General features: G+C 39.1%; 1 protein-coding gene across 2 annotated transcripts in view; it reads left to right on the top strand.

The window, feature by feature from the left end:
* Positions 1–19,791, top strand: part of LOC149200665 (uncharacterized) — a 337,216-nt gene that overhangs the window by 115,802 nt on the left and 201,623 nt on the right. The gene's annotated exons all lie outside the window — the stretch shown is intronic.

Genomic DNA, 19,791 nt, shown 5'->3' with positions numbered 1-19,791 from the left:
CAACTTTCTCTGGAATGAAATATTTTGTTGAGGTTATTACACAATAATATTCCTGTTTCTTCTCTTGGCAAAAGCTTGCCTTATATTTTCAGAATTAGGATGTGTTAAATTTTATTGGCTTGAAGGCAGTGAACTATCCTGGAAAGCATAATTAGAAGGGAAACCTGGCAGCTTATTGTTTTTCCCATAGCTAAGATTTTTGGTTTGTGTGTACTTTGTAGTGTAGTTTGATTGTTTACATGCTTCCTGATTTATCTGAATGTTGTGTATTGTACATTTAGTCATAGTATTCTATATTTGACTTATCTTTGAATATATCTTTGTAATATCTATATTATACTTTGTGGAAATTTTGTATTTTCCATGTGTATGAAGCTTGACATGAAATCTTGATCTGCTGTTTTTTCAACTTTAATCTATTTTGCTTCCTGTGATACACAACTTTCTGATATGTTTAAAATGTCATAGCTTGCTATTTGTTTTTATTTTTTAGTATGTGCAAGAGTCTGGAGATGTTCTCAAAACAAGACTATTGTGGAAGTCGTTTTGAACTTGTCCTATTTTGTTTTCCATGAAAAAAACTCTATATTTGCTATTTCAAGAAATAAAAAATATACATTGGTATATGCACTTTGAAAAACTCACTTGAGCGTTCCAAAAAGCTAGAAATTGCTTTCTCAATACCTATCAGACCTGACAGAAAGAAGACATGTAATACCGAGAAGGAAAGACAACAAGGCTTGGAGAAAATACAATAACCAGGATTTAACTAACCTCTTTTTACATGAGGATTTTATACAGTAACTTCAGAATTGAAACAGTCACCATCTTAAAATACCCTCATTAGTTGTGAGTTTAAGCATATATGGATTTGGTGATAGCTGGAAATATCACGCCTGTTTTTTCCAATTCCAGTGGGACAATACCTGAATTGAGTAAACAGCGCCTGTTTACAGAGTTCACATACCCTAACATTTATTTTTTTGTAAATATGCCTGAAGGAGATTGAAATAAAAGATCCTTTTAGCTCCTGGACTTTATCCATAATTGGAGCGAAAATCAAGTTCTGAAGATTGTTTTTATCATTTATCTAATCAATGATTACCTTGGAGTCTCCCAACATACAGATAACCCAAATAGCCAAAATGAGTGAAAAATTAATATATTTACCATTTTGTTTAATATTATTCTTCATATAAAGCTTTGGTAAGAGGGGTTTCTGTGTAATTTTGCATGTTGTCTTGTGACTACAGATCTGAAAATTTGCAGAAGAACACAGAAAACAGCAGTGAATCTCCTTTTGTATGGGCCCAGTAGTGCCAAGACACTTTGGATTGATAATCTGGGCTTGGGGAAGCTTGGACAGCAAGTTTAAATGATTTTAGGCCCTACCTTAGCTTCAGATTTGTAACAAAACGAGTTTCCAACAAGATGGAAACTCTGCTACAGAGGTTTTGGGATCAAATCCCACTAAGTACAAACCCAGAAATAATTTCTGAATGTTTATGGCTGTAGCTTACTGCAAAGCTGCAAAAGGTAGCTCAATATGGTAGTGATGTATAAGTGTTTGGAAGCTCAAAACACAGGTATATTGATTCCTTGGACTAAATTTTTTTTTTTAGTGTATAAAAAACGCAAGGGTTATTAGCTCAAATTAAGATGAATTTGAAACATGCAAGCTAGTAACATTTAATTAAAACTGAAAGTAAAAAATTTTGGTATTTTTGAAGTAAAAAATGCTTGTTGAGAAATGCATACCTTAGCCACAACTTTACCTCTTAGTGCTGGGTTGTGAATCACATTCACCTTTAAGTTGGTCAAGCAATTGGATAATGAGGTGAGTTTGGAGTCAAAAGACTATGTTGTCCCCACCTATGTCCAAAACTTTCCACAATTTTCTGGATCAAACTAGGAATGTGATCTAACGAAGCACCTCCAATCTTCACTGTCCAGGTCGATTGTGGCAAAAGAAAGTTCTCTCTAATTGAAGGTACATCCGACAAGGGTTGATCCTGTTACCCTGCATGTTAGTCGGGGCACATACAATTTTTTTTGCAGCATTTATCACCACCATTGTAAGCCTAGTCAAAGCATTGTAACAACCATGTGAGGTTTTGTATTAGGTATCCTACGCTTATGTCTTGTTCTCATTGTCTGTATCTTGTTGTTTTGGTCAGACCATGGCTATTGGATTGAAGTTCATCTCGAGTTCCTCTCATCATGTATGGGATTCGAGGGCCTCAGGTGAGCTTACTTGAGGACTCATGGTTTTATGGCGGCCTTCTTTTGTAGGGGTGATCACTAGTCTATGGGCTAGTCTAGTCCGCATCGAGTTGCACTATGTCTTGCCACAGTGTTAGAGTCTATAGAGTTTATAGGTGGATGGCTTTGGTGCAACATCTCTCCGAATATTTTGATGCATGGTTGTCTAATTTTGACAACTTTAACATTTCCCGAGGTAGTACATGATTCCTAATGCAAATTGGTCCTGGTAAAGCAAAAGTCAACTTGGCCTCAGATTGTTTAGTTTGATGAGAGGAGTCCACGCATGTTAAATTTTTCCAATTAGATGTGGTAGTGTTTAGTTTGATGAGAGGAGTCCACGCATGTTAAATTTTTCCAATTAGATGTGGTAGTGGCTAGTTATAGTTTGGTCAAACTTGGCCAACAGGTCAAACAACTTTCCACTTGGAAAAATAGGGCAAATTTGGGCAGAATGATGCATGCTTTACGTAAAAAATGGTCAACAAAGTGAAAGGAACAATACCCAAGTGTCAAATTTCCAAGATTCGCCAAGGCGTTATGGAACCAACACAGGTGTATATGACGTGGTAGAGTAGGTGATGATATGGCAACACTAAGCAAGTTTTGAAGGTTCCGAAATACCGAGTTCAATTCATGGCCGATTTAGTCAAACCCAGGTGTCGAAAATGCCAAATTGTCAAAAGCGTTGGAGATCCATTGAGTAGGGGACCAAGTCGAGTTAGTAAAGGGAAAAAGTTGTGAAACTAATTGTTGGTGAAGTCAACTAGCCATTGGGTGGTCTAACTTGTTGGAGACTTCATGGACCAAGAAGTTGAGCAATGGACTCAGAAAGTAGCTGCTAGAAGACAAATTCTTCCTCCAAATGACCAAGTCAAATTGTACCTCTCAAATGACTAGGTCAAATTTCTTCAAAGGCAAGTAAGTGGAATGTTGAGCAACAAAGGCATACTATTTTCTTTCTTTGACCATACTGTAGGAATTTACAAGGTAAGTTCCTTAGACAGAACACCAAAGGACACCGCTCACAAATAGCTCTGATACCATGTAGGAATTTACAGGGTAAGTTCCTCAGACAGAACACCAAAGGACACCGCTCACAAACAGGTCACATATCAATACACCAGTACTTTTGACGTGGTTAAAACCCTCAAAGAGGGAAACCATCCACGGCCTGAGCCAACACGGCCACTTCAGGGAATTTATTAATAAAAGAATGAAAATTTACATAAGCTTTTCTCATGCACGGTTAACCTACAAATGACCCTCCATGCTCTTTAAATAGAGATCATGGACCAATCGGGTGTTTAGCCACGGATCAAGTGTCGGTAATACCGAGGAGAGAATGAACCGTCGGATCACTACATATCGTGACCGTCGGATTGTAAGTTACAAAATGTATATAGTAAAGAAACACACTTTACCTAACTCTATACCTAACACTATACTAGACCAAGTTGTACTTAACTATTTCCTATGTGTCGGAATATCCTAACACATACTAGGCCATGAGCAAAGCGATTTATGGACTAAATGTGGCAATTGGAGCCAAGTCGAATTGTTATAAACATAACAATATAATAAATGATTAGTAACTAGTTAGTGAAGAGATCTGTCTTATAAAAAAGTCACATCCATTCATATGAAAAGGCACTCCGCCTAGGTATTTATAACGGGGGCCCTCATTGTAATATCATCATCTTGTCAATTATTCGATTGATAAATATGTATTTTATTACATAAATTCAAGTATAATAGGAGATGCTCGTTTCTTTCATTAGCAAAGCTTCATAACCGCCGTATTAAAAAGGTTCCATGATGAGGAAGATGATGACTTGTGCAATAAATTTGTTCATCTCAAACAGAAGGGAAATGTGAATGACTACACATACGAATAAGAAGTTTTTGCCACAGGACAAAACAAATTCACAGATGAATAACTGCGAAAAATGTACATTCGTGGATTGAAGGATTACATCCATAGTGGAATAAAGTTACAGAGCCCTAAAACAATTTAGGATGGTAGATATGTGACGAAGTTAATTGAACAAAAGAACAAGTTCAACATGATCATTCACTAGGAAAACAAAAATAAACATCAAGAATCATAGAAGAAGAGAATACATAAATGTAGGTCTTGTGGAGACAAATAGTTGGCAGGGTGCAGATGCCATAATAAGAAATTATACTTATTAAGTTGAGAAGGACTCAGAGACATCCAATAGTGAATCAAAGAGAAGGAAAAATAAGAAAAACAATTGTTGTATGTGTGGGAGAAATTGCACGTCAGGGCATATGAAGACACATCATTATGCTACTATAAAATAGCAATGTTTTAAAACTCCAACTCCGACTTTGACTCAGTCGAGGGTTGACTCCAACTCCGACTTCGATTCGGTATCGACTCAACCGGCTCGATTTCAGTGACTCGGTCGTAGTAAAAAATACATTAAATATTTTTTTTTATATAAAAAAACATAATTTTAAAGATTTTCATTCATGTTCCCAAACACACAGCATTAGAATATAGATAGAAGACAACATATGATCAAAGTAGGCTCATGAATATATCCATTATATCAAAAATTAAAATGGCATCCAGTGCACTGTCCAATACATACATGATGATGATATAAAGATCAAAACAAAAACACATAACCAAGGAGGCGAGAAATGGCCTCTACAACAAAAGTAAACTGTGACCAGTGCTACTGGCTAGTGGCTACTACTAGAGGAGCGAAGATCATCTAGATCAACCACTAGTAGCATATCCACATGCTTCATAGTTTGTAACTCATTTTTAATCTTGTACCCTCATCAATCATCTTAGACCATCTCATCAAGATGGATGTTAATAGATGTATCAATGAGAAGAACTACAAAAGCAATTTGTATGTGACACAATCCAGATCAAGATATAGGATCCCTAATGCCAAAACTTCTGCATCCACATCTGCATGCAGTCATGACAGACTCATCTACACCCCATAAAATATTTTGTGGCTATTCTCTAGTTTTAGGATCCCTTGGGGCAACTTCAAGTTTGTTCCCATCAACTTTGTAATATGTATAAAGATAAACTGCCATCTTCCAAGAGAGAATTGCACCTATAAACATCCTAACTAGGATCACATGTCTGATCAGCGTTTCAATTTCCTGTGCCCTCTTTATTACATGGTTCTTAGATTGTATCATTGTTTACTTAGAAATTCACGTTGTTCCTTGAGGAATTTTATACAATGAAGGCAACAAATGTCTTGCTGCATTCTTACAGGAGATTTCATGTTCTTGGCAAAAAGTTCACAACATTAGATCCTATAAAATTGCAAGTGCCAGACTCATCACTTTCTATTTTCAAGCACTAAACGATTCATGCCACAGGGAGCCGAGTGAACAAGTAAACAACCTATGAAAAAAGTCAGCTAATTTGGAATTCATGTGTCCACCAACTTTTAACACAAATCTCTTCACCAAAAAGAAATTAAAAAAATCGCTATTTTTTTGAGTTTTCAGGCCACTGTTATCGAGCCGGCCGGGTTATTACCGAGCCCGTTGAGTTGTTAGACAACTCGGTCGGCTTGGTAATAACCTGGCCAACCGAACCGGTTTGATGGTTGAGTCGACACGGTGAGGGCTTGACTCGGACCAACTTGGCTGAATCGGTTCCGAGCCGGCTGGTTCTTAAAATAGTGTAAAATAGCTGATGGAAGGCAAGTAGAAGTACATAAGGCAAATGATGAAATCACTATATCATACAATCCAGGCTTAGACCACGAGGAAACACAACAAAAAGCATCACTAGTTTCAATCTCACATACCCAACTAAATAGAAATGAAGACAACAAACTTCAAGGGAAGATAATTACTCCAAAAGGCCAATTATAACCACCAATTGCAAAATATGTTCCACCACATTTGATGAAGGGGAGGATCTAGTCTTTAATAAAAATGAAAGCATCCCTATAATTCTACCAATAATCATGATATGGCAACCACAATTGAAGACCTTGAAACCTAAAGGAGTCATAAAAGATAGAAATGTCACAATACTCGTACATTTTGGAGGTACTCGCAATTGTATATACATTGTTGTTGCTAAACAACTAAACGTTTTGGTGTACCCCTCTAAGGATCTCTTTGTGACGATTTCTAGTCGCAAAATGTTCAAAGGTGGAAAATGTCATAAAGTTTCAATTCAGATACAAGCGCTGGAATTACAAATAGAACTCTATGCTCCACTGCTCAAAGAGATGGATATAATGTTATGTGCATAATGGTTGATGCAGTTCGATGTTGAGATTTGGTAGTTTGGGAGGTACTCCAAGCCTTAGGGTTCGGGGTTTGGACGTTGGAGTGCCACAAAAGTGCTTTGTGGGTTTGGAACCCACGCTTGGGGTTTTGCACCCAAAGGAGTTGGGTGAAAACTTAGTGGACTTTGAGTGATTCGACACTTAGAGGTGTTAGAGGATCCCTAAAGGAGAAAGGGACAACGAAAATCACTCAAATCAAAGCTTTAGAAGTGGAGAAATTAATTTTTATATGTGGGTGGTGGTAAATTTGGCACATTGAGCAGCGTGGCTTAGGGTTATGATGTGCCCCAAGAGATGTTAGATGACACCACACATGAGCATATAGGTAAAGATCAAATGTGAGAGGTTTAGAACACATCCAAAGTGCAATCACATCAAGATATATCCTCTGCAAGGAGGATGAGTTTTTGAGCATCTCTTGTTTGTTTGGGTGCGGATCTCCTTGAAGGACAAGGCCGAAATCTCCAAGGTAAGTGTGGGTGAATTCTTTGCTTGTTTTATTGTTGTTTCTGTTTTGTTCTAGCCTACAGAGAATGCTGTAGCAACAACAACTTGTGGAGGAAGTTTGGAGGGCCAAGAGGACTAGGCTAGGGCCTTCTACCCTAGCTGCAGCTACTCCTAGGCATGCACATGTGGAACAGGGGTATTCTCTTTGAGCAATGGACAGATCCCCCTTACTGTAGCAAACCAAAATATTGTAGGGTGTCTTAAAGAGGATTCTTAGGCCCAAATGGTGTGTGGAGAGGCCTAGAAAAGGGCAACGAAGGAGCAACCAGTTTGGACAAGGGAATACAATGATTAGAGTAGGGTTTAGGGTTGTTGGTGTGCCCTAAATAGAGCTCAAATAACACATATGTCGAGGACAAGAGAAGCAACAATGTGTTGGAGAGCAAGGTATGTGTATTCTCTTGTTGATGTTGATTTGCTAATGGATGTAGAGGTCCAGATTGGACACTGGTATTGGACATTGGTGGAATGTTGGAGGGCAGCGTGAGAGTGGACTAAGTTGGCCCTAAGTGCAGCACCTTGAAGGATTAAGGTGGCTGCTAGATGAGGCAGAGGATTGAGGAGCTCAAGGTTTGATCAACTAGGAAGAACAATTGCAAAATTTAGGTTCATTATGGGAGAAGGATGTCTTGCAGTGATAGATGACAACCCTGTTGCCGTATGTTTGACTTCATTGGAGCAGTGCAAGAAGACAATAGTGGGAAGAAGTCCCCAAGTAGCAGAGGAGAAACAGTGGGCAAGAAGACTCAAAGTGTTGTGGCCTTGAAGGACTAAGGAAAAATTAGTGAGCGTGAAGACCCTATGTGTTGGTGATAGATGGACTAATGATCAGCTAGAGGGAAGATTGGAGAGTTGAGTTCAGTGGCCTAAAGGAGTTGGTACATTGATAGAGGCAGTGTTGCAAAACAAAAGCGAGGGACTTGCAGTGTGTTCAGGATACGACGAAGTAGCTATGATCGTTGACTACATCAGCTAGATCGTAAGTGTATCTTGTTCTTGTATTCTTGTACTAGTGGATGTATGAGGGCCTTTATCCATGGTACATGAGCCTTAAACTGTTGTATCATCAATTTGATTAATATAACGAAGTTGGGTTTTTGGTTAAATTTGTAAGAAGTTGTGTATATTTTGTGCACTAGTAGATTTACTGCTGTATATTATTCTACTGTGCAAAGTACTCTTGTTGTGATACTTGGATTGGTAGCATCAATGATTTAAGATTCTATCCTAGACTCCAGTATTGTGGAAAAACAACATGGTATCATAGCTACTTTGAAAGGCTAGTGAATTAAAGTGTGCATAACGAAGTACAACTTAAGAGGGAGTTGGTCACATTGTTGTTGAAGGGCTCACACAATGTCGAAGTTGTAGGTTGGTCTTTGGTATGAGGATAGGTTGGAAGGGTTGTCCAACTGTAGTCCATGGAAGGAAAAGGATTAAGTTGGTTTTGATGGTCAACAAGGTCTGGGATTTTGTTGAGAAAGCAGTCAAGGAGCCAATAGACCCTAAGGCACTGGAAGTGTACGAAGAGATGGATACAAAGGCAAAGTTGATCATCCTAGTTGGTGTCAAGGATTCCTTAATACCTCCTCTCCGCGAAGAACACTGCCCATGAGATGTGGGAGGCTCTTCAAAATTTGTTTCCAGAATAAGAAATAGAATTGGGTATTGATATTGGAGGATAAGTTGAAGGCCACAAAGATGATACAGGGTGAAGGGGTGACTTTGTATTTGACAAGGTTGTCTCAAGTTCGAGATGAGCTTTCCACCGTCGGTGTGACTATTGCAGATTCTGAGATGGTGAGGATTGCCTTGAAGGGGTTTACTCTAGAGTGGAAGTCATTCATCAAGGGAATCGTTGCTAGGGACAAGTTGCCAAATTGGAATAGGTTGTGGGTTGACTTCATTCAAAAAGAGTTGCGAGACGAGGATCTTCCTCTGAGCAAGAAGGCTTCAGATGATGACGTGGCACTTGCAGTGAGAATGAAGGGCAAGCAAAAAGGACTTGAGTAAAATCAAGTGTTTCAACTGTGGTGAGATGGGTCATTTTTCGACGAGGTTTCCGATGACGAAGAAGGGAGATGACGAGAAGAAGAAAGGGAAATAGGTCGCAGGTGTTGCCACTTTTGCTGAGATAGATGATCTCTCTAGGAGGTTGGAGAAAGAAGACTTTGCTTTGATCTCTCATTTCTCGCAGGGTACCATCGACGAGGCTGCAAGTTACATAGATAATGGTGCGTTGAAGCATATGATAGGGTCATAGGAGGTGTTTGAGACTCAAGCTGAGTGGGACTCGAAGTTGCACATGGTGTTGGGCGACAAGAGTCAGAAAGAGATCAGAGGATCAGGGGTCGTTTCATTAGGATGGAGTCAAGTTAGGTGATGTAGGTTCAGGATGTACTGTTGTACTAGGACTTAGATACAACGTGATGTCGGTCTCAGGGATCAAGCAAAAAGGGGTTTGAGGTCTTGTTCCAAAGTGGGAAGGTGAGACTCAGGCCAGAGGCTCTAGCTCCGCAGGTGTCATGACTGGAGTTAGAGAGAATGGTCTATAAAGGCTAATAGACAAGCCTATATATCATGAGAGGAAGAAGAAGCAGAACCAAGTACAAGTTCCTAAGAAGCAAATGCAGGTTTCAGAGGGGTAGGTACAGGTAGGTTCCAAAGAAGGTCCAGGTTCCAGAGGCTCAGAGAGAGTTGCGTTCTAGGGGTAGTTTGCAAGTTTAGAGGGAGACTATGCAATCCAAGAAGAGCACGTAGTTAGTGGGGAGAAAGGGTGCTTCCACAAGTGCCAAGAGGGAATCATGGAAAGACTAGAAAACATTTCAGGACAAAAAGAAAAAGCAGGAGGCTTCCAGTGACAATGATACTTTTGAGAGAGGCGTAGTCCATGCTACAGGGTTTGCCGTAGTTATGGGCACCAGGAGTTGGGTGAGTGTTGCGAACAGTGACAGTGATGATGAAAAGTTACTTCTTTGTCTTGGAAGTACCTCCCTCACCAAGAGGAGTGTTGAGATTTGGTAGCTTGGGAGGTACTCCAAGCCCTAGGGTTGGAGGTTTCGAGGTTGGAGCGCCACAAAATTGCTTTGTGGGCTTATAACCCAAGCTTGGGGTTTTGCAGCCAAAGGAGTTGGGTCAAAACTAAGTGGAATTTGAGTGATTTGACACTTGGAGGTGTTAGAGGATCCCTAAAGGAGAAATGGGTAGCAAAAATCACTCAAATCAGAGCACTAGAAGTGGAGAAATTAATTTTTATATGTGGCTATTAGTTAATTTGGCACACTGAGCAAGTCGACTTAGGGTTATGATGTGCCCCAAGACATGTTATATGACACCACACATGAGCATATAAATAAAGGTCAAATGTGAGAGGTTAAAACACATCCAAAGTGGAATCACTTCAAGATCTACCTTTGAAATAAACAACAAAGTTTGAGGTAGCAGGGAGGACGAGTTTTGGATCATCTCCTGTTTGTTTGGGTGCGAATCTCCTTGAAGGACAAGGTCGAGATTTTTGAGGTAAGTGTGGGTGAATTTTGTGCTTGTTTCATTGTTGTTTGCACTCTGTTTTGGGCCGCAGAGAATGTGTTAGCAACAACAACTTGTGGAGGAAGTTTGGAGGGCCGAGATGCCTAGGCTAAGGCCTTCTCCCCTAGCCACAGTCACCCCTAGGCATGTGCAGGTGGAACATGGGTATTCTCTTTGAGTAGTGGGCAGATTCGTCTTACTGTAGAAGAACAACATATTGTAGGGTGTCTTAAGGAGGATCCTTATGCCCAAACAATGTGTGTAGAGGCCTAAAAAAGGACAACGAAGGAGCAACCAACTGCCTTCACACAACATCTGGAACATTCCTTACCTCCTTAAATAGCCATTGATTTCCATTCTGCTGTTTTATGAAAACTGTACCCATTCCAATGATTTACAGGGTTTATCATCACCCAATCGAACCTGTCCAAAGTCTCCTTGAACATAATCATGAAAATGTTTCCTATCAGGTGTGGCATGGAATGAGGCCCCTGAATCTACCACCCAGGCATCAATAATATTTCTAATGAAAGAATCAAAGCATCTTGCAACACATCACCTGTCACGTTCGCTTCATGATTGTTTTCTTGCTGCGCGTCTCCTTCTTTTCCCTTTCTAGACTTGCAGTCTTTTTTTAGGTGTCCTTTCTTCCCACGTTTCTAGCACACTATCCCCGATCTGGACTTACTGCGATATCCTTGACTTACTGCGATATCCTGGGCTCTTTCTTCTTTCCATTTTTCTTCCCCTAGGCTTTGCAGTCAAAGCATTACTTGATGTCTCATAGGAGTTTTTCCGTCGCATTTCCTCGCTAAGGATTGCCATAACTAAACCATTCCAACTTTCTGGCAATCAGCATAGAAATAACAGAGCCCTAACTTCATCATCAAAAGTTACCCCTACTGAACTTAACTGATTGGTAACTGTATTAAATTCATTTAAATGATCAGCAACAGATCCACCTTCTGACATCTTCATATTAAATAAACGCTTCATAAGAAATACCTTATTTGAGGCATAGTTTTTAAAACCGTTTTTGAAAACCGGTTGCCGGTCAAACCGGCCGGTTAGCATGGCTGCCGGTCTAAACCGGCCAAAAAACTCGGCTTGACTGGGCCTTTCGCCATTTTTCAGCCCTAACCGGTGAAAACCGGCCGGTTTAGGACAGAACCGGCCGGTTTGTATCAAACCGGCCGGTTCTGTCCTAAACCGGCCGGTTTTAGGCATGCCCACCAAAACATGGAAAAAGGCGGATTTTTTACTGTGGTTTAGGGAAATTTGACTGTGGTTTAGGGGTTTTTGACTGTGGTTGAGGCTGATTTTGATATCGACACCACAGGTTTGGATTTGTCATAGCCTATAGGTTAAGATTTCTCATGTATACTCCTTGTCTTTGCCATATAAAACTCCTCCCAATCCTTAGATGCTTCATTATATTAGACTTTGATGCTTCCATGTCTACTTTAAACTTCAGGAAATTCAGATGCCAAAGATAGCTCAGATCTTGGACAAGTATTATTGTTTCTAGTTGTCATAAAAAACGCCTTAAATCTGTCAATAAGTTAGGTTACAGAATTCCACGTTTTTGTACTTTAGATGTCACTGTCCAAAGAAATTCGGATGTCAGAGTTCTGAATTTTCATAGAGGTGTTATTTTGGATGTTCGCGGGGTAATGTAATTCAAAGAGTTTCTGATGTCCACAGGAACTTTCACATTAACATGTACAGTCATCAGAACTCCAGTGTAACTTCTCCTTAATTTCTAGTGAGGAAGTTCGGCCTTTATATCTGATATAACATAAGCTTTTTGGTTCTCTTTCAAAGTCTCGGCTCACCTTGATATAGTACATAGAAATTTAGAATTTGCCCTGAAATACAGAGAGAGAAAATGCAAATGCCTTATAGGTCTTGAACAGACTATTTAAACCTTCTTATATTCTTATTCCTTTGGAGCACTCCTTGACCTCAGCACTTTTATGATCTTTGACTTCTCTGAAAATCAGACTTTTTGCTCTGAGTCGGCATCAGAACCAGGATTAGTAGCGACATCAAGGAAAGGTAAAGAAGCAATGGAAGGCACTAGTCGTGCAGGTCGACAAACTCATGCTTCCATTAGGTCCACTTCTATTATCATTGGTGGCATTGATACTGAGGTTGCAGATCAGGCTGAGGCATCCTCAGACTCTGAACCAGATGATGTCTATGTAGCTCCTGATGATGATCCTATGTCTAGCAGTGGTGATGAACTTGATGATTGATCATGTGTACAGTGTAGATTTGTAGTAGGCCAATGGCCTCATAGCTTGCAGCATTGTTTTTGGACTTTATAGGCCATTTAGAGCCTCATTTCTTATGTATTTTGCTATTTTGTCGATGATATGTATTGTAGTCGGTGCCATTTTGATATATTCACCTTTACATGGTATATAAATGAGCAAACTTTGCATATTTTGTCTCTATTGGCTTGGAATCATGGTTTTACATCTTAAAATAGTTTTGTTTCATTAAAAATTAATTATTTAATGTATTTTTGTAAAACCGGTTCGTTTAGACCAAACCAGTCCCGGTTAGACCGGTTCCGGTCGGTAAACCGGTTCATTAGGTGGACCGGTCCGGTCACCGGATCCGGTTTTAAAAACATTGATTTGAGGCCAATGATTTTTCATATAGTTTGGCCAATGCTGACATTAAACCCTTTGTTGTCGTTTCCTTTGAAATATTAAAGGCTACTGATGCCGCTAGGCACAACCGTATTGTTCCAAGTGCCTTTTTGTCGAGAATATCCCATTCTATGTCTGTCATACTCGTCGACTTCTTTATCTTTCTGCTCAATGGTTGGTACAGATCTTCCTGGTACAAATAATCTTCCATCTGCATCTTCCATAGCTAGTAGTTTTGGCCGTTAAATTTTTCGACCCTAAACCTACCAATTTTTGCCATTGCTCCCACTCGAACCAAGAACCCTTCTCTCCTGCAAGTTTATCAGCCAAATAGACCTTTGGCTCTGATGGCAGTTGTTAGAAAATTATAGATTACAGAGCAATGGAACGCATAAGATATATTGCAGAAATATAAACACATAAAACACATAAAACAAGAGAGACACAAATATATGTGGTTCACCTAATTTGGGCTACGTCCACAGAGAAACAACCAATCCTTCCTTTTGTATTATCCAACAAAATGAAGAGATACAACCTACAACAGATCTGCTATAATTCCCTCTTCACTCTCAATCTCCTCTCTCTGCCTCGCTCAGAATACATATCTACATAGACGCAGTACAATTTCCTCATATATAGCGAGGGGTTGCCTTCTAGGGCAAAAACCCTAAATTAAACATAGCTTCTACCATCAGATCTCCGCCTAATGAACGACCTGGATTCACTATGAAATTACAACATTTTACAAGGCAATTTTACATCTATCTTTAGCTTTGGGGGTGCTACCCCCGATCCCCCGCGAGAGGGGGGGAGGTTCCCAAAGATCGTGACTGCCCCCCTGGACCCCCCTTGCAGCGTACATTTTATGGGTGGTGTTGCCGCCACATTACGAATTGGGGTCCAATGTGGCGATACTTCTAAATAAATAAGATAATCAGGGTCCACACCCAATAGACACGACAAAGCAACTGTGATTGTCGACTACATCAGCTAGATCGTCAATGTATCTTGTCACTGTATTCTTGTACTAGTGGATGTATGAGGGCCATTATCCCTAGTATGGGTGCCCTAGACTATTGTATTATCAGTTTGATTAATATAACATAGTTGGGTTGTTGATTATATTTGTAAAAAGTTGTTTATATTTTGTGCACTAGTAGATTACTGCTATATATTATTCCGCTGTGCAAAGTAGTATTGTTGTGATACTTGGATTGGTAGCGTCATGTTAATGAAGGTTGTCATTGATGTCAATATGGTATTATTGGGATGGCAAATATTCTTGTGATGCGTGATGTTGCCGTAACCCTAGGGAAATCCTAGCTTTACATAATGCTCTAACCCTAGTTGAAGCAAACACTAATTCTAATCATATCCAATCTATTGTTGAAGTCAACTCTAGGAAAATTAATAAAAATGAAGAAATCCTAGATGACAAGCCCTAGTTTCATGATGCCCCAGCCTTGCTAAAAATACCAATAAAACCCTATATATATATATCGTATTTCATAAATTCCTTAAAATCCTAATATAAAATCTTAATCACCCCAAAATTACTTAAAACATCTCACCTACCTCTTATCATGTCATATTATTCATTCATATCATGTAGCCTCTCCATGTAATATGTCTACCTAGAAAGCATACACATATATTATCATGCATTAAACTCTCCATAAAAAAGGGGAGTCGTATTATATCTTCTTCATGATAAAAGAGGACTATATTTTCTATTTTTTACTGATCGACTCCAAATTAGTTATGTTGGCTCAAAGTCGGTTCCCTGAAACCAACTGTCACGTCCCTCCAAACTATGGTAAAATCGTATATATACCAGTCAAGTGCATTCGTTGAAAACAATTCCATAGAGAGCATCACGAGACGAGGAGAACGCACAATAGAATGAAAATGAAGAACAAGGTCGAAGTTGATGGAAGGCTCTTGTTGTTATTTAAGGTTTTTTCTCGATTACGATTTGGATAACCTTGCAGGATTCACATCTCTGAAGCAATATATATATATCCCTTGCCTCATCAAACACCCTGTTCTCTTAGAATTTTAAATAAACAACGTAATTATATTTGACCCGAAATTATTGACGTTGTTCTGGCACTAGAATATCGTGGAATACATGCCACATACGCTGGGTAATAGTACCCAAGATCAATTTAGTCTGCGACCCTGATGGTTGAGTGGAATATACTATCCGAATATCTTTAAAATTTGTGGATAAGGCTTGTACATGTGCTCAGTCACCATTGCAACTCGGATTATATCTTCCATTCATAAACCTGTGGACAGTTACCTTTTGAAGCTCGGAAGTATACTTGTGACAACCACCTCAAACCAATGATAAATCTTGGGAAGTTTGTTTGAAGAACTCAAACCTCTATCAAGTATACCTTGCGAACAGTCATAGCTCAGATACATCTGGATAGTCACATAGAGAGGTTTGAATTTGAACTTCCGTAGTCTGGAAGATCAGACCTGTGGTAAACTTGTGGTAACAAGACACAAGCCTTGAAACTGTAATAGTAGAGGAGCTCAGACCTACAGTTAATTGTGGAAGCTAGCAAAGGACCTTGGAGTAGCATACCTCAGTTGGAGGAGCAACTTATTGATATCACTTGAAGTAGCCTATTGAAGGACCCTTGAAGACATTGTGAAGTACTTGAAGAATTGTTTTGGTGCATATTCTTTTTGGAGTAGCTTATTATAGATTCTTGAAGACCCATGATGAAGCCCTCATGAGGTGACCTTGAGAATTTTGTTTGGGTACCATGAAGAACAACAGAGACACTTTCATGTGAAGATCAAGGTTTTCATTGATGACGTGACGTGGAGACTAAGTGAAGGGATAATTGAAGATTGACAGGGCTCGTTGAAGAAGACATTGGGAGCCGTGAAGTAAAACCAAATACATCTTGACGAAGTGAAGTTGAGGGTTGGAGCCTCGAAAAGACAAGGTTGGTGCCTTGGAGGATAGGGTTGGAGCCCTAGAGGATTGGAGTCCTCAAGAATCCAGGTTGGAGCCTGAAACAGATATAGGGTTGGAGCCCTTGAGGTTGGTGCCTGAACTGAACATTTGAGTACATATTTTAGGTGATGAATCAAGTGCCCTTTTTAGACTTAGGAGGAGATTCAAAGGATGCACAATTTCAATTTTGGAGGGTGAAGACGTTTGAGATTCAAATCTATGGAGGGAAAACCCCTTTTTAAAATTTGAACTTTGGTGAAATTTGAAAACTCAAGGTGAGGCCATTGCCCTTTTTCGTGTATTCCTTGTAAATATAAAACAGTCTCTAAAATCCTTCACAAAATATAGTGGTCTTAAAATTTGATGGAGGCCTATCTTTCTTTACTTGAATAATGTGCTTGGCTAATGAGGAATTGCCATATTATCTCCTTGTGGTGTTTTGCCCACAGGTTGGGGGCTCCAATTTCAAATAAGAATATCTCTCAATTTGTGATGGTTTTAGTGACATGCCACATACCACTGAAATCGACTCAACAGGGAGATTCTAATATTGAGGATCTCCAAGGAAAACTTACTGATCTGTAGCTTTAAAAACCTCCAACAAGTGCGGGGTATGTCCATCATATAGGGAATCCAAACACTGAAGCTATGGTTTCTAGCCATCCTTCCATTGGAACTTTCAACTTGATTTAATCCAGAGAAATATTAAAAGTGTTCATTAACAGACGTTGACATCAATGACAACACCATTCAAGAATCTCCTCCTTTGTCATTGATGGAAACACACGTACTCCCACTACCTTCATGCCTTGATCTTCTTCTCTTGATTTCTCTCCCCCTTTGACATCAATGGCAAAGGTTGACTCCCCTTGACTATCTGTTTGCTTCCTATGGACCTGTAATCTGCTTGTGCTTGTGCTCATTTGACGAGAAACCTTCTTTTGTCTTCCTTCAAGATACCTCATCTGCTTCGAAATGCCTTGATCAATGGTTGCTGCGATAAACAACCTATCTGCTGCTATCATGCTATGCTTCATACAGATTAGCACTGCCAACTCTACTTGTCCATATGGATAAACTTTTCCTGCCGAAACTGCTAATCTGAAACTGTTTATAATGCTTTTTCATATCTACCACCTGTCAACCTCTCAATGATTGTTCTTTAAACGTGCAACTATTGCTACATAGACTCCCAAATTCAACATTCAGGTAGTCATCATGCTGAATTTTTCAAAATAAGGTATGAACGAACTCTTTGGCTAGATCATTCTGAATCTTGTTACCGTCTAATGTACCTGTTAATTCGTCATGATCTTTTGCCTTTACAAAAATTGAAAGCATTACTGTTGAGATTTTTTCATTTGCTTGGTTTTCTTGCATATGTTTTCCTTTCATGTACCTGATATTAGGGTTGACATTCATGGAAGATTCAATCTTGTACTTGCAATCTTGAGCTAAGTGCGCATAATTATGACATTTGTAACATTCATTTTTGGGCTTGAATAAAGGAGTATACGACACATGCTTCCTATTGTCGAGGTCATCATGAAATTTGTCTCGTCATCCTGAAAAGTTGTTTCTAGGGTTTTGATTCCATTAATAATGTCTTTGATAATCAACTCATTCCAAGCCAGATGCCCATAATTAGAACATGAGAAACAATACCCATTAAACAAATTAGCATACCTGGATGAGTTATCTTGTCTAGATGATCTTCTGTATTCATTCTTCCTTGGAGAAGGTACGACCTCTTATTGATCCGCAACATTTTAATCTTCTTTTGTCCTTTATTTTGATTTGGCCTTTGACTGCTGATGAGCTCATCCAATGCTCTAGAGCTGCTTGCAAAGTTTTGTTGAACATGTCCTTTTCGTGCTTCCATCTGTAGGTAGACTATCTCTGCTTCTAAATTTTCCCTTACTTTGTTAATTTCTTCAAGTTCTCTTTTGAGAGAGTTTTCAACTTTTTTGGCTTTTTCCAGTTGCACTTTAAGGCTGATGATGATCTCTTTTGATTCTTCAGTCTTCTTATTGAGAGTTCTGGCATGTTCTTTTACATCTTTCAGTTTGGTTTCCAAGGATTTGATGTTTCCTTTTCAGCATTAAGCTCCTTTATGACTGACCATTTTGTCTTGAATATCAATCTCATTTATCTATTCTTCATCTCCTTCGTCTTCCGAAGTTTCCTTCCTATTGTCCCTTGCCATGAGTAACACTCCCTTTGTCGTTTTCTTTGTCACTGTCACTTTCTTCTTTAGATGAGAATATGTCTTCTTTAAGGAAAACGGTTTTCTTAAAGCCTTTCCTTTTACCTTGCTTATTGAATCTTCTTTGAGCCTTCTTCCCTTGCCTGGGTCTTCATCTTCATTACCTGAGTCCTTATGAGGACATTTGTTGCAAATTGACCAACCTCACCATAATTGAAACATATTAATGGAAGTTTACCTTTAACTTACCTGTTTCTCTGTTCATCTTTCTCACAAAGTTAACAATATCTTCATCTGAGTATTACTGTTTATCCTTTCCAGTCTTCTTGGATGTTGTGTATGCTGCTTCTTGGTTAGATGGACCATCTTCCTGTTCAATCCCGATTTCATAAGCTGTAGGAATATCATGTAGCTCGTCCATGCTAAGATGTTTTAAGTTTGATCTATCTTCTAAGACGCAAACTTTAGGATTAAATCTTGCTGGAAGAGATTTCAAGACTTTTCGTACAATAATCTTTTTGTTTGATGTTTCTCCTAGTCCTTCCAAGGCATTTGTAACTTCATCCACTCGTTGAAAGTAAGTTGCAATATTCTCGTTTTATTCTATCTTCAATTGTTCAAATTGAGCTCTGCAAATTTAAAGTTTTGCTTCTTTGACCTTTGAATCTCCTTCATATATGTTTTGAAGCTTGCCCCATAGTTCCTTAGTTGTTTTACAACGCAACACCTTAACATAGACAGATTGAGTGAGTCCACTCATATTGGCATTCTTGGCTTTAGCATCATATTCGACAAGCCTCTTACCTTTTCATCTGTTGGAGGAGATGCTTTTGCATCATAGCCCTGCTCGACTCTTTTCGAAATATCATATCTTTGTGCAAGTATATATACCTGCATCCTTCCACTCCATAGTTCATAGTTTTGCCCATTAAATAGAGGAACTCCATTCTTGGTGCACTCCATGATCCCCCTTCAACGGTTATATTGATTGTACAAGGACCTGTTGTAATGCCAATTGTTGGAAATACTGAGAGGGGGTTGAATCAATATTTCTTACCAATTGGTATATTTTTAACTTCATAGAGCATTAAGTGTTATTAGCATCAGATAAATTTAAACATTCATTGACACCATTCAACAATGCACAATAATGAAGACAATGGACAAAGATTTTTATGTGGAAACCGCTTTGGGACAAAAACCACCGAACGCTTCTTAATATTTATCTTTAAAAGATTTACATCAAGTTTTAAACTCCAACTGAAGGAGGTTCCAACCCCCTGATTTACAGGTTCCAACCTGTAGGTCGCTGCTACACCCTGTTTAGAAGTTGCAATC

This window comes from Pinus tabuliformis, chromosome 2_1, assembly GCF_031772625.1.
Source record: "Pinus tabuliformis cultivar Carrire ecotype Pingquan chromosome 2_1, CPIR1, whole genome shotgun sequence".
In the NCBI taxonomy this organism is placed as follows: Eukaryota; Viridiplantae; Streptophyta; class Pinopsida; order Pinales; family Pinaceae; genus Pinus; species Pinus tabuliformis.
The sequence above is the reverse complement of the archived record's forward strand: the minus strand, read 5'-3'. Positions and strand labels throughout refer to the sequence as shown.